The 17,120-nt window shown below is 37.2% G+C and overlaps 1 protein-coding gene across 5 annotated transcripts in view; it reads left to right on the forward strand.

Moving 5' to 3' along the window:
- LOC131436290 (filamin-B) overlaps positions 1 to 17,120 on the forward strand; it is a 148,484-nt gene that overhangs the window by 50,141 nt on the left and 81,223 nt on the right. The window lies entirely within an intron of this gene.

Consider the following 17,120-nt stretch of genomic DNA (forward strand, 5'->3'; position numbering starts at 1 on the left):
CGAGAGAATGAAATTCTATTGTGCTATTTGTATTTTTATTTTAAATTTGGTGTTATAACAAACGTTTAACGTAAAATTCATTACTGCTCATTTCAAACGTGAAGAAGCTGTAGCTGAAACAATTTAAAGGCGTTTGCAAAACTTCTATCTTATGCAAAATTGTCGTTCAAACAATTGACTATGATTTTTCAGATTAATTGCAACAAATTTCCGTATGGTAGTAATTCACGAGCTATTTTGACATGCAATTTAGAAGATATTAGATTTTGGTCGAATTGGAGAATTTTTGATTATGTATACGAGAGATGTTACTTATTTCTTTTGCCTCAAAGTGAAAACAGTATTTTATTAGATCGGAAATGGTTTTATTTTTTTTACAAAAATCCTAGATGACCAATACACTTTTGCATACACTTGAACCAATGTTCAAAACCTTTTCTTTTCACTCTACTTGAGGTATCCTCAAAGTATGGTTTTTGAATGCTTCTCAGCTTCTTCAGGAATATTGAATCGCTTCCACGCAGTTTATTCTTCACGGAAAGGGAACGAACAGGGCTCATATGAATCGAACCATGTTTCGTCACCTGTGTAGATGTTATACACCAAATTTGAAGCACCACGATTGATGTTTTCAGTATTTCTTTGCATAAATCGACACGAGTCGTTTTTGAGCTATTGTCAAATTATGTTCCAACGTGAACAAATTTTTTTCTCGACTAAATGCTCATGAAAAATAACATATAAGCTTTCCACACTAATGCCAAAAGCTACCTTCATTTTAGGGTTCGTCACATGGCGATCTTCTTTTATCAGATTTTTCCCAGCATCGATGTTTTCTGGCAAAACAACTGATTTTGGATGACCTTCTTTGAATTCATCAGCAAGCGAAAAACGAACGCGTTTGAATTCGTTATACTAGTTTTTTAAAGTCGCATAGGATGGTGCTACACTGCCAAAAGTCGAACTGAGTTAATTGAAGCACTCTTGTTATGATAATCCACGATGAAAATCGTAATAAACCGTTGCACAAAAATGTTCACGATTCCAATCTTTTTTTTTTTGCTGAGGTGAAGTTTTCAACTTACTTACTGTAAACAAAACAAATAGCGCTCAATGACAGAATGTTCTGAAGATGGTAATTACTAAAAATGTTAAACTTTATTATGGAAACGTCAAATCTACCGGACTACACTTACTGTTGCCAAGGCTAAATACATAACTAACAACTCACGTAAAGAATGAAAAAATATGCACTCACTTTCCTCGGAGAGGGCTAAACCGATTTTGACAAACTAGGAAAAAAAAATTCCCAGTTCGTCATTCGTCCATGAAGTTTGCCAACTTTCGAGAGTTTTCTGACGAGAAATACTGAAAAATTCATTGAAGCAGATTGGTCTTTCATAAATGTCACCTTGTAATGCGCCCACCTTAGCCAATGAGTCTGCCTTTTCATTGCCCGGAATGGAACAATGCGAAGGGACCCAGACTAACGATATTGAATAAGACCGTTCAGATAAAGTTCGCAAGTGTTCCCGTATTTTCCCCAGGAAATATGGGGGATACTTTCCTGGCTTCATTGCCCGGAGAGCTTCTATTGAGCTTAGACTGTCCGTGACAATGAAGTAATGGTCTTTGGGCAATGTTTCAATGATCTCGAGGGTGTACTGAATAGCAGCTAATTCTGCGACGTAAACTGAAGCCGGATCACTGAGTTTGTAAGAAGCGGTGATGTTTTGATTGAAGATGCCGAAGCCTGTGGACCTGTCGATGTTTGATCCATCAGTGTAAAACACCTTTTCACAGTTGACTGTTCTAAATTTATTATAAAATATATTAGGGGCCACTCGAGGGCGTACGTGTTCCGGAATTCCACGAATCTCTTCTCTCATGGATGTGTCGAAAAACACAGTAGAATCAGAAGTATCCAAGAAATGAGCACGGTTGGAAGCAAACGAAGAAGGATTAATATTCTGAGCCATGTAATCAAAATACAAGGACATAAAACGGGTTTGAGAATTAAGCTCAACTAACCTTTCGAAGTTTTCAATCACCAGAGGATTCAAAATGTCGCATCGAATGAGCAAACGATATGAGAGATCCCAGAACCGGTTTTTCAACGGTAAGACGCCCGCCAACACTTCAAGACTCATCGTATGAGTTGATTGCATGCAACCCAAGGCAATACGCAAACAACGATACTGAATTCTTTCCAGCTTGATGAAATGAGTGTTCGCCGCGGATCGGAAGCAGAAGCATCCGTATTCCATCACGGACAATATCGTTGTTTGGTACAACCTGATCAGGTCTCCTGGGTGGGCACCCCACCAAGTTCCGGTTATTGTACGAAGAAAATTGATTCTCTGCTGGCATTTTTGTTTCAGATACCTAATGTGACATCCCCAGGTGCCTTTGGAGTCGAACCAGACCCCGAGATATTTGAATGTGAAGACCTGAGCTATGTTTTCACCCCCTAGTTGAAGCTGTAGTTGTGCTGGTTCTCGCTTCCTTGAAAATACAACCAGCTCAGTTTTCTCCGTAGAGAACTCGATACCCATTTGAAGAGCCCATGTGGATAAGTTGGCAAGAGTATCTTGTAACGGCCCTTGCAGATCGCCAGCTTTGGGTCCTATAATGGACACAACGCTGTCGTCGGCAAGTTGTCTCAGCGTGCAAGATGTGTTGATACATTTATCGATGTCGTTTACGTAAAAATTGTATAAAAGGGGGCTTAAGCATGAGCCCTGAGGAAGACCCATGTAACTGAATCATATTGTCGACAAATCACCATGCGCGAAATACATGTGTTTCTCAGACAATAGATTATGTAAAAAGTTGTTCAAAACTGGCGAAAGACCATGCTGATGCAGCTTCTCAGATAGGATATTTATAGAAACTGAGTCAAAAGCCCCCTTAATGTCTAGGAAAACTGACGCCATTTGTTCCTTACGAGCAAATGCCAATTGAATTTCTGTTGAGAGCAACGCAAGACAATCGTTCGTTCCTTTGCCCCTGCGGAAACCAAATTGTGTATCTGAAAGTAAGCCATTAGTCTCGACCCAATTGTCTAGACGAAACAGAATCATTTTTTCGAACAATTTCCGGATACAGGAAAGCATAGCAATCGGCCGATACGAATTGTGATCGGAGGCTGGTTTTCCTGGTTTTTGAATGGATATCACTTTCACTTGTCTCCAGTCATGTGGAACAATGTTGTCCTAAAGGAACTTATTGAATAAACTCAGCTAGCGTCTTTTGGCGGGGTCAGGCAGATTTTTCAACAAGTTGAATTTTATTCTGTCTAATCCCGGGGCTTTATTGTTACATGACAAGAGCGCAAGTGAGAGCTCTACCATCGAAAACGGTGTTTCGTTTATATTTGGTGTCGCGGCGCGGGAGATCTTCTGTTCCGGAACAGAGTCAGGACATACTTTTTTAGCGAAATCGAATATCCAGCGGTTAGAATATTCCTCGCTTTCATTCGTTGTGTTATGATGCGCATTCGTCGGGCTGTGTTCCAAAGAGTGCTCATAGATGTTTCTTTTGTTAGGCCGTCTACGAACCGACGCCAGTAACCGCGTTTCTTAGCTCTAATCAAGTTCTTAATTTTAACGTCTAACGCCGCGTAATTCCGGTAATTATCAGGTGTTCCATTTTTTCTGAATATTTTATACGCGGAGGCTCTCTCCGCGTTTAAATTTGTGCACTCTTTGTCCCACCACGGGTTGGGAGGACGGATATTAGTTTTCGCGCCGGGTACACGTTTCGTCTGAGCTTGAGTCGCGGTGTCGAGAATAGATTGATAGATAGATTGAAGCAATGCAAAGATCCTTGCCTTTGATTGTAACATGACATGCGACAACTTCAATACCTGATATCGAGGGGAGGTTAATTCGATAAAAAGAATAGCACTTTTTGATCCCCAAAAGTACTCCTCCGTAGGGATCATCTCGATCCAGGCGAATAATGTTAAAATCGTGGAAGTTTAAGGATATTTCAGAAGTTAGCCAAGCTTCGCACAATGCAAATGCGTCGCATTTCAGATTATTCACTAAAAATTTAAAAGAATCTATTTTTGGAATGATACTTCTGCAATTCCACTGTAAAACAGTGATTAGATCCGTGACCTCGATGGATGATTTAGCCATCGAAGGATATAATCGCTGAGAGAAGGGGCCAATTTGCAGTCAACTGCTTTAAATATGTTTTTACTGTTGGCATGAAAGCAATTAAAATGCTTTTAAGAGGTTCAGAAATATTAAAAGTTGTAAAAATCCAGTCCACAACATCAGAGAACTTGATAAGTCCAGCACCTAGTTGTTTCTCTGGTAGATTTTCAGGGACGTTTGGGGATTTTGTTGTCCCGGGAAGTGGTGGGAATTCCATCTCGGAACTGAGTTTTCCGAGACCAGGAGCCTTTTGCTGCGGTGGTTTGTCCCGATTCCCGTTAGCTGTAACTTTTCGAAGCCCTTCAGAAGACACCTTCGAACCCTTACTAGGTAGCTTATGAGAGGATTTATTCATTCTTTTCCTACAGCTATGAGGGACCGCCGATGATGGACCTTCCAAAGGGTCGTCAGAATCGCTCTCGTCAGTTGACAAGCAGGCATATGGGTTCGTTGTCAGTTTAGGAGGGGTGGCACTCTTAAGCATCTCGGCAAAGGAACGCTTGGAGTGTGCCTTCAGGGAACGCTTCATCCGATCTCCTCGCAGCTTATACGCAGGACATGCCATTAAATCATGCGGACCCTCCTTGCAGTAGAGACACTTTTCAGCATCCTTACCGCAAGAGCCATCCGCATGAGCCTCCCCACAGTTAGCACACCGGGGCTTATTGCAGCAATGAGAAGCTGTATGCCCCAATTGTTTGCAATTGGTACAATTCATTACTCGAGGTACAAAAAGACGAACAGGCAGACGAACCCGGTCCAAGAGGATGTAGTTGGGCAAAGCAGAGCCGGCGAAGGTCACACGATAAGAGTCAGATTGGGGATAAGACTTTGTTCCATCCCCGGCGATCGATACTGAATGCAATCGCTTGCAGTCCAGTATCTTGACGTTCTTAAGTGAGGGGTCCTTAAAACAGCCCTCTCCGTACTTAAGAACGTCCTCGCAAGTCAAACTCGAATCGGTGACCACACCGTCGATTTCTACTTCGCGAGCTGGCACGTAGACGCGGTACTCCCGCGTAAAATGATCATTTTGAACGAGCTCATTAGCCTGCTTTGAGCTGGTGAGCAGAACCCTGAGCTTATCTGGGCGTATTTTATCAATACTTTTTATAGTATTGTATCGCGAGGACAGATCCCGCGATATTTTCAAAACATTCAATTTTTTTTCTTTAGCCTTGGTCCGGAAATAAACCGAGTAAGGCCCGGCCGAGAGTGCAAGCCCATCGGGATAACTCTTTATGCGAGACTTATTGCTGCCAACAGAAGTCTCCATCTGATCATCGATAACGGAGGGGTCGGGATTCAAATTTAACATGTCGCGGAGCTACCTCCGCGCAGAAATAAATGATTCGGGGGGGTAATGAACGGTCGAATGAAGAAGAAAAAAAATATACAAAATAATAGTACTTAACTTTTAATCCAACGGGGGCCACCAAGGCCAAGCCCTCGTCGATCGGCGTATCGCCGCTTCGAGGGTGTGCAAAAAACCTCCGAGAGGAAAAAGCACACTCACTTATAATCCGCACAGTATAATCACAATGGCCACTGAAATCTGGCCTTGATCGATCAAACAATCACCGGCTAACGGTACTGTTTCGATCGTCCGCTCACAACAATGCACTGCTTCAGTGTATAATGTACAAAAAACCTCTCACAGAAAAAAAAGCACTATTGTCTATTACACAATAGCGATATAATCTAGTTTTGATCGTCCGGTCACGTTATCACACACGGCACTGGTTTTTTTCGCAGTAAACACAAAGCACGTCCGTTCGCTCGGAAGGTTGAAACGGCAATGACTCTAACTGCTGTCAAACCGTTTGTTTGAAGCTAGTTTCGAACCTAGTTTTAACGTTGTTGATCCGAAAATCGAGTCCTGGTTGTTATTTCAGGTTTGCTCAAGCCCCCGTTGCTAAGTGCGAAATCAACATAGTTTCGTGAAGAGTGTTTGTTTGATGAAACTATCCTGGGTCAGCTTCAGTTTTCTCAAGCGAAAACGACATTATAAATGATGCTAGTTTGCAGAACTTTATTCGGCACTACTGGTTCCCCTCCAAAAGAGGAACTCAATTCGATATCTTAGCAATGATTCAACCGAATTCTACATACCTTGATATCAAATGAAGACCTAATTGTCTCAAATGCTACTGTTCAATTTCATACGGATCCGACTTCCGGTTCCGTAATTATTGGGCGATGAGTGTCAATACTTACAAACCGTAATATAATTTCACGATAAAAAACCGGTACGCACCGGTACGGGCTGGTACGGAAGAAAAAAACACAACGCCGCACACAGCGTGCGGTGTCCGATTTTGTTTCACAGTAAAGAAAACGAAAACCAACTCAAAAATTTGAAAATACTATCGAGTTCATCGGCATCGAGCACGCATGAGCATGAGCATCAACCGTGTTAAGCAAACCAGAGCCACTATGGTGGTAAAAAAATCTGTTACCGGTGCTTGATTTTGGTTGAACACGGTGCTTCGGTTTAAAAAGTAGTATACCTGGTTTACAGGCAATGTGGGCGAAACAATAATAAAATCACTAGATTTCCGTTTGAGCTGTTAGTAGAATATTGTCATTAATTGTACTGTTGTTGTATCGTTTAATTCTACTATGTCACGTCATTATACTCTCACAAAGTCACTATTTTCACAGTCACTATTTTCACAGTTACTATTTTCACAAAAGTGTATCAAACGTTATAATACAGATACGTATTTCGGAATGCTATTTACATCCTTCTTCAATAAACTTATAAAACCGATACACCGAAGAAAGATGTAAATAACATTCCGAAATACGTATTTGTACTATAACGTTTGATACACTTTTGTGAAAAGAGTGACTGTGAAAATAGTGACAATATGAGAGTTTAATGACGTGACAAAGTAGAATTAAACGGTACAACAACAGTACTATTAGGGAATAATAAAATATCAATGGATTGGAGTTTATTCTAAAGATATACATCGAAATTTCATTTCGGGATGTGTATGAAATTTTCTCAACCGGTAGTCGATAATGGAAACAGCAAATGGTATTATGCATGCTGTGACGGGAATAAAACGGAGAAATTGTTCTTAATTTGACATTGTTCGATAATTGTTCGCAAATTCTCAAGGTTATGTTAGTTTATAACCAAATAAACATTCTAATTTTCATTCTTGTTTGCAAAAAAAGGCGAGTGCGTAATAGTACAAACATAACTGAAGGACTTAAATACGAACAAAATTGACATACCTCTTTCAAACTTCCGAATATCAATCGTATTAATTGATTGAAAGTGTGTCTAATATTACTGCTTGCTTTCAGAATTGTAACGATACGACAAACATACTATACCGCACAAATAATGCACAAAGTGAGAGTAAAACAATACAACAAATAATGGTATAGTTATTTTTTATTTTGTCGTGAATACGGCCTACTTTACTATGGGACGCTTTTTCAAAATTTACCCTCGTAGAGAGAGATAAGTTTTTGATCGTATATCGCCCTTATTCTGAAAAATGTCGTATCGATTTTACGACTGTATTTCATTTGTATTCCCAATAACGCTAGCAAAATCAAAGGTAGCTAGGATTCGATCGAACCACATTCGATCGAAAAATCAATACGTCGTTATTCAGAATAATACTATGTTCACTATATGAGTTAAAACAAGTTTTAACTCTGATTTCATGTTTTAAGCGAAATAACATGTTTTATTTTTGCGTTATTTCATATTCAGAAACGTCACATTAAAACATGTTTTCCCGAAATAACATGATATATTTGTCAGTAAAGCACAACCCTGCTAGCATTTTCCATCACTTTATGACTATGTCAATTGACAAGCTGTTCAACAACAGCAGTTTTCCATCAAAGCAGCCATGTAATCATAATCAAACAAAACTGGAAACTGGTACCAACGTTGCCAGGTATACCGATTTTTCGGTATTTATACAGATTTTTGCCGTCTATACCGCAATACAGATATGTACTCCCGAAATACTCACGAATAACTCACGAATCATACAGATAAGTACCGATTTTGGTTTTTAGCTTGAATAGACATGAGAAAAGGTTGTCGTGGGACCTTTTTTTTGCTCACCTCTTGGTGACATTTTCTACTATTTATGTAGAAGAGACTCTGATACCGATATGGTACAGATAGATTTTTGCGCCGAATAGAGATTTTTAAAAAACGACCTGGCCACGCAGACTGGTACAACCACTTTTGTTTTTGAATTAAAAGATGACTTTTTTGATAATTTGTTGCTCAAAAATATTCGAAACGTTGGCAATAAGCGTGAAACGATAATATCATTCATAGCTAGGAGAAGTACCTGGCTTATTTCTTATTTTTCGGATGTTGTCAAAATACTTTTATCTTTCCTACCTGCGACGTAGGCATTTTTGCAGTTTGTTTATAAACAAACTCAATACCGAGTAATATGTCATGCGTATAACATAATCTTAGTGTGAACAGTGCGGTTTTAACTTTATATTACTATCCTTAAAACATGTTATTTTCTGCAGGTGTGAACATAGTATAAGTGTTTATATCACTTCTTGTATCTAACGTAATTTTCTTGTATCTAACGTAATTTTTGCTACATACTATCGGAAATATGATCATAATTTTATGATTGAATTTTCAGTTGTATGACAAAAACTAGAATAATTCTAATTTAAACTAAATTTTCGATTGAGCTGTTAGTAGAATATTCTCACTAATAGTACTGTTGTTGTACCGTTTAATTCCACTATGTCACGTCATTACACTCTCACAAAGTCACTATTTTCAAAAAAGTGTATCAAACGTTATAATACAGATACGTATTTCGGAATGTTTTTTACATTATTTTTCAGTGTATCGGTTTTATAAGTTTATTGAAGAAGGATGTAAATAACATTTTGAAGTAGGTATCTGTATTATAACATTTGATACACTTTCGTGAAAATAGTGACTGTAAAAATAGTGACTTTGTGAGAGTGTAATGACGTGACATAGTGGAATTAAACGGTACAACAACAGTACTATTAGTCTAAATTAAACTTTTCTGAAATGCTTGTTATCAACGACTATCAAAGAGCATGTTTGCCTTTATCATATTTTTAAAGCTCAGTGAATTGTAGAAGGATTTATATAATCTAACTACCAATAGATTCGAAATTTTTCAACTTGAACGTGTATTACAACAACATTGAAGTGTTTAAACAGTATATCATTGAATTATTGAAATCAGCACGCGCTCGGAGTACGAGATCAAAATATCTGCTACTATACAGCCGCATCGATATAAAGGACGAATATTTCACCTTTATGCATCATTTTCTGAGCAACACTCGAAGCGAGACATATGGAAAAGCAACATCGAAGACTTCACGCTTTTGGAATGAAGCGAGCGCTGAATAGTGGAATTGTGCTCCAGCCGGGCACACACCAAAAACCTGCCAGTGGAATTCGTCAGTCGTCATGGGAGCGCTGCTCAGTTAATTTGTCCGGAATTAGAGCCAGTTTTTATTGTACATTCCAGATGTATCAAATTGGTAATAACAATAAATTCCTAGTCAAATTTCGGACGAGTTTATCTAGAGATCGCCAAGAGCCATCTCAGTTCTGTGTAAATATAGATTCTTTTGGTCGTGACAATTCAAGTCACACTTCAGTGAATTTTTGTCTATTTCCTACCAAAACCAACATATTCGTCAAATTGGAAGTTGAAAAAGATTGCGCCGTCACTAATACATTCAATAACGACGACAAGGCTCTCTTGCAATGCGAAAATGAAAGTATTGATGCAGAACACATCTTTATACTAATATGGGTGTCACTTCTAAATATGCCGTGCAAAACAGGGTTGCCACATATACAGATTAATCTGTGTTTTATTTCTTTTTTAAATACAGATTTAAATGTGTCTAAAGAAAAGAATTTTTTAACACTGCTAAAAATTCACATTTGTTTAACCCGCATCCATCTCACAAAAGTTCTAATGTATCAATTTGCTCACGCCATAGAAATGTACTGAAATCACACCAAAAACAACAGGCTAACATTTTGTCAAACTGTTACAATATTTGTTTTTCTTTTCTATTTATGTAGGATAAGAAACATGTGGATAAATTCTATATATTTTATTATAGAATGAGGGAAGTAAGTTTACCAAATACATTGGATACAAAAAACGTGTAACATGTGTAACGTGTATTTCCAAATATATAGCATAGGGTATTATCTGTACTGGTCAAGAAGATTCGATTCTCGTAAAATTCTATCAGTTCCACCTAAAATCCCCATGCTAGGGACACTTGCTACTCCTGCTATCCACGTGAAAATACACTAAGGTCTGTTTTTACACGGGGGTTACGTACCGTGTTAGAAAAATTTGAAAAAATTTGATTATTTGTTTGTTTTGTTTTTGATAAAATGTAACTGTTTTTTTCACAATAAAAACGGAAATCTAAAAACCAGCCTGAGGTTACGAAAAGGGTCTAGTCATAATTGATAAAACACATTAGACGACAAATTAAAATTAGAACACTCAGGAAACACGTTGTACGATAAGCAAATTAATCTAAATGGATCATGCCTTCTGTTTGATGAATTTGGTTTTCAAAAGAACGATCATACGTACAATTTAGAACGTTCGACTAAAGAAGTGCTGATAATACCACCCATAAACACTTTCACTTCAAATGTTAAAGCTTGAGTAAACACTAACGATCTTAATAGTCATTTTAAACTAAACTGTGTAGGAAGACATGTGTATTGGATGAAGATCTATGCACACAGCGACAGAATTAAAGGGGAAGAATTCATAGAGATGAATATGGATCAAATTAGAAAAGGTATTACTATGTGTCATGCTGAAGCAACTCATGTCATCGGTGTAAATCATAATACTACTAGAGTTATATCATTCAAATGGGAATAAAATACTGTACTGCTCGGTATGATGAAGAGTTGAAGAGATTAGTGAATCCGACTATTTATTCAGCGCCAAGAAATTCTCGATGATATCAATGGCGATGCTGACATCATACACCACAATTGAGCGGAAGAGACGTTACGACAGGGATTGAAAATCTGAAGACTGATTAATCATTTTATAGAACGAGAGTCAATGATCTCGTGAATTGTTGAGTGAATGATTTTAGTTAACTTTCAAACTTTAAATTAGCTCTCATAATCGTTTTCTTACAGACAACCTGTTCCCTTTTCTAACATTTTTCTCAAAAAACAAATGACATGTGTACTTTTTAAACTCTCATCAGAAATCGTGTTAATTACGAAAACCGCGTAAATAAAAACCGTGTTAATTTCGGGATCCGTGTAAATATGGAAAGCCGCAGATATATTTCATACTTTTCATATCATAGGCCTATTGTATCATTGATCAACCCACCGAACTAATGTTTTTTTTTACCTTTTTTTATATATATAAAAAATAGGTATAGAATTCGCTCAAACTTTCGAAAAATTTTCCGAGGCCCGGAGGGCCGAATGTCATATACCAATCGATTCAGCTCGACGAACTGAGCAAATGTCTGTGTGTGTGTGTGTGTGTGTGTGTGTGTGTGTGTGTATGTGTGTTGTCAACTAAGAGGTCGAGATCTCAGAGATGGCTGGACCGATTTTGATCAAACTAGTCGCAAATGAAAGGTCTCCCCGTCACCCAGAACGCTATTGAATGGTTTTGAGATCGGATGTTTACTTTTTGAGTTATACGAAGTTTTATGTCAAAATTTTCAGTTTTTTGACAGTATCTGTCACAATTGACCTTGAAAACAGAATATGTTTTCAGACTTAGATTCCGCACGGTAATAGCTATCCAACAAGCCATAGGTTGTTAAAATCCGTCCATTTTTAACGGAGATATCGAATTTTTTGTGTAAGCGACTTTTCCCCCATATTCCAGCAGTAGAAGTTCTGAGCGCTGTATGGCAAAGAAAGGCTTGGGAGCAACGTAAAACACGATTTTTTATACTGTAACATACAATAGTTTCTAAGTACCAAAAAGACTATGAACAGCATTATTTTTCATGACATTTTGCCTCGGACCAATTTTAGCACGGTTCGTTTTTGGCAACATAATCGTTCGAATATGACATATTGCAAAGATGGCAGTACTTCCGAATTCTGAACAATTTCATAATTATATTGATTTAAACTGCTTACAGCAATAAATGCTGGAAGAACAAAACACCCATATACCATTTGAATCAGTTCGTCGAGATCAGCAAATGCGTATGTGACAAATAATTTCACTCAATTTTTTACCTTATTTTCGAAGATGACTCAACCGTTTTCTACAAACTCAGATTCATATGAAAATTCGTATGCTCCTAAACAAGGTTCCTGAATTATGTTTGGATCCGACTTCTGGTTCCGGAACTACAGGATGATATGTGAAACGAAATTAAAATTGTGTACCTAATTTTCCTCGTAGATGGCTGAACCGATCTAAGATTCAAATGAAATCTAAGAATCATCTAAGATTTGCTGATTTGAATAGTCGACAACCAAATAAACTTATTTCAGTTTTAGTGATATTCAGTTTTCGATTCGGAAGGCACCCAACAATTTAACTCGTACTACGATTTCTCAAAGATGTCTATACTGATTTTTAAACATATTGAAACAAATGTAAACTAATCAGGTGAATTTGTCTGACTTCGGCTACAGCGATTTTCGAATTCCGGCTCCAGTATCGAATCGTTTCTCAAAGCTCAATCGTTTTCTCAAATAAAGCCAAATCGAATTTCAGAAAAAAATTCAAATTAAAATAAACTTATAGTCCCACACAAAATTAATTAATTTTATTCAATGCTGACTTCCGATTCTGGAATTACAGGAGGATGAATTTTTAAAATTCAAACCGATATAGAAGATGATAATCCCGAAAAGCTTGAAAGTTGGACTCAAAACTGTTGTAATTTATTCGTCTTATGGCCATACGAATCGGTTTGGTTTATGCTGGTTCCTGAATACCGGCTCTGGAAGTACCTTAAATTACCGTAAATTCTAAAGTGGAACTCACTTCGACATATCATGAAAAGTTTAATCGACTGTAACCTTGTTAGATAGAGTAATGAGTGATTGAAATGTCAAATTGCAGCTTAAAACGGCGGTCATTAAAATAATGTCATGAAAACCGAAGAATATTCATGAAAAAAACACCTGCGGATTGATAAAAAAAGGTATCATCTCACTGATAGGTGAATTAAGCACGTTTTTTCATTGGAAGATTATAATCGGTTGTGAACGCTATACCTACTCCAACCATATCAGTATCTCATGCACTGACAACAGGTCAGTTGGAAATAGTTGACGGAAGTCAGCGGCATCCATCGGAATTCGAATTCAACATGAACGCCTTCATAAAAGGTTCTTTTCAGAACCACCATTATTGGCATTAAAAATGCCTTACTCTTCACTATATGGGGCCGGGTGTCAATTAAAAGTTTCAAAAATAGTCGCGTAACCTTTTTGTGTCATAATTTTGAACGTTAATAACTCGGTCATCTGTTGATGGATTGTTATAATTTAACAACCAATCGATTCGGAAACTTTTAACTTAAACATGTATGATGACGTCGTTTCAGTATTTCAATAGCATACTATTGAAAAAATGGTTTTAATCGACCTATGTTTTCATCCACCAATCCCAGTTGTAGAAAATGACGTCAACTTCTTGTTCGGCATAGGAGGCTTTGCGTCATGCATAAAAAACACCGCATCGTTATGCGTAGTATGAAGAGAAATCTATAAATATATGCTGCAAAATATTTCTTTGCCTAGTCGATGCTTGACTGTGTATGAAACAGTGAGCTGATGACTGGATTGTATATGCGTTCGCTCGCTGGATTGTCGCTTTTGCATTATGTGCTGGTGAAATTTCCTGCTATCAGCGCAACACCGTTTTCGCTTGAGTATCTTATATATCAGTATTGAAGAACCGAATCAGCGTTATTACCGGTTCTTTTGAAATAGCCCATGTTTTTAGTAAATCTTTGGTAATAAAAATGTCTTACTCTTCACTATACGGGCCCGAGTGTCAATTGAAAGTTGGGGCCGGGTGTCAATTAAAAGTTTCAAAAATAGCCGCGTAACCTTTTACTGTCATAATTTTGAACGTTAATAACTCAGTCATTTGTTGATGAATCGATATAGTTTAACAACCAATTGTTTCGGAAACTTTTAACTTAAACATGTATGGCAACGTCGTTTCAGTATTTCAATAGCATACTATTGAAAAAATGGTTAGAATTGACAATGTTTTCATTCACCAATCCCAGCTGAGGAAATTGACGTCATTTTCTTGTTCGGCATAGGAGGCTTTGCATCATGCATAAAAACACCGCATCATTCTGCGTAGTTCGAAGAGGAATCTATAAATATATGCTGCAAATCATTTCTTGATTTCAGTTGATGCTTGACTGCGAATGAAACAAGTAGCTCGTCCAATGAGGTAATGACTAGATTGTATATGCGTTCGCTCGTTGGATTTTCGCTTTTGCTAACTCACTGTACGAGGCTGGGTGTCAGTTTAAAAAAATGCAAAATAACCGCGTAACCCTTTTCTATCATAATTTTGAACGCTTAGAATTCAGTCATTTGTTGATGAATTTATATAATTTAACTACCAATCGATTCGAAAACAATTAACTTAAACTTATGCGGTAATGTGATTTAAGCATTTCAATTGCATACTATTGAAAGATTGGTTTGAATTGACCTATGTTTTCACGAGCCAATGACAGTCTCAGTGAATGATGTCAAACTCTCGTCCGATTTGCGCAGTATGAACTATAGCACAACAGGGAATCTATAAATATATGCCCGAATACATTTCTGCTTTAGTTTACCCATGGCTTATCTTGATTCTCCGGTAACTAGCAGGCCAACTTAGAATTATCGGCAATAGATTTTTCGAACCTAATTAGAAGCGCTTGTATCTCTGTGATTTATTGATAAATTTTCCTCATTTAACTTGATTCGAAAAAGTCTAAAAATGTTTTAATTTGTCAACGTGTAGTGTGCATACTGAAATCTCTATTTACATACGAACAACACGGTGGCGCTCAAAAAAATTCAGTAAAAAGTTGTGTTATGATGATAATCATAGATAATTATTTCTCATTAAATGTGGCTAAATACAAAGAACTATCTCTCAGCATAATCTCTCAGGCCCTATTATTAAACCAAACAATAATCGTGTGACCTAATTGAATAGTTAAAAATTGATTTAGTCGTATCAAGTATAATATTTAGGTCGATTCTTGCTTCCAAGAATCTTATAGAAGGGATCCAGACTAAGTGTAGTAAAAATAATGCAATACAAATCGTTATGCAGTATCGATTTGAACAAGCTGTTGTCTTACCAGGAATAAAACGCTTCAAAAGATTCGGAACATAGTACAAATAAGTTGTTTGTAATTTGTGACTTTTAGTGCATCCATCATCATCTTTATTTTTGTATTTATTATGGGTACCTTAGCATTATTTCATTTTTAATGTAATCGTGGTCGGTCGTGTCTTGTATACAACCCTCTAATTTTTTATATTGTAAAGAACTAGAAAAAATACTTCATAATATTTAATTCGGTGTCAAAATGTTTGATGAAACTTATTCGTATTTTAGTGTAGGTGCATCGTTTCAAATTCTACATAGTGAAGAAGAGGAATGCTTGCACAATTCAGACAACCGATCAATTAACTGATATTCGGAAGTGTGAAGGAAGCATGACCATTATGCCAAATAACCATTTTCCAAATAACCACTAGTCCCGATAACAGCATCACTCTTTCTTCATGCCGTCGAACATATAAACAACAATTCATGATTAAACGTTCAGAAGTGTTAGATAATCATAAGTAAATCAACAATTACATTTTCGCAGCAGATGCTTATGAATTCAAAAACAATATAAGGAACTATTCAATAGTTTCTTCTATTGAATTGTCACTGTTAGTATTATAGTGAACTGCACCGTGTGGCAGTATCTCTTTTTGTCTGTAAAGCAAAGTGGTGCAGTATTTAAAGCGAAACCCATTTGGCAGATTCGCATCAAAAAAGTAGCAATTTTTCGCAAAGAATAATTCTTAATATATTCTTCCGTTGAAACCCTGGCGTTAGTCAGTGGCGGATTAAGGCTTGCTGTCGCCCCAGACCCAGTTTGTTTGATGCGCCGCGAGATCCAATAGACCGTAGTGCTAAATCATTAGGTCTGTATTGGCCCATGTCTTGCGCATTAATACGTTTTTGCCTTTTTCAAGGTAGAGAAAGATCTTTCTCCTAGACAGTACGTAGCAGGAATGCACTGAAAATTCGTAGAGAAATATCTACATTTGGATAAACATCGCAAAGATTCCGAGAACGCAATATATTGCATGTTTCTTGTATAGAACTTTGAGTTGATAATGTAAATGAATACTTTTACCCCCTAATGCCTTTTTCTATTCACAACACTTAATAACTCAGTTGCACGAGTTTTTAATTTATTAGTATCTTTTTCAATGAATTTGTCAAAAAAAATACAAAATTTTAGATAAGCTTGAGATAAGCACTTTCAAACCCTACCAATTGTACACTTCAAGCATCTACAAGTGGATAATTACTTTGTTTTGAAACTTTTCTACGAATTCTTTCATACACCTGTGACCTTTGCGGTAATTTATTTCAATCGAATATTTTTTTTTATGAAAATGAAACTCATGGCCGTTCACGGTCAGCACATCCTTTCTAATTCATCTTACCTTTTTGCCGAAGCTCCCAGAATCCGTCGTCAATTGAATAACCGTACCTAATCACTTGAAGTTTTGCTTGCTCAGTTTGTAGTTGCAAGTAGTCTAGCTGTTTCATTGTCTTCACTGGGGGTAGTGAGCATGTGCGAATGAATAGGCATAAACATCAACTTGATAACATTAAACGATATAATCAATCAACTCGATAA

This window comes from Malaya genurostris, chromosome 3, assembly GCF_030247185.1.
Source record: "Malaya genurostris strain Urasoe2022 chromosome 3, Malgen_1.1, whole genome shotgun sequence".
NCBI classification, from domain to species: Eukaryota; Metazoa; Arthropoda; class Insecta; order Diptera; family Culicidae; genus Malaya; species Malaya genurostris.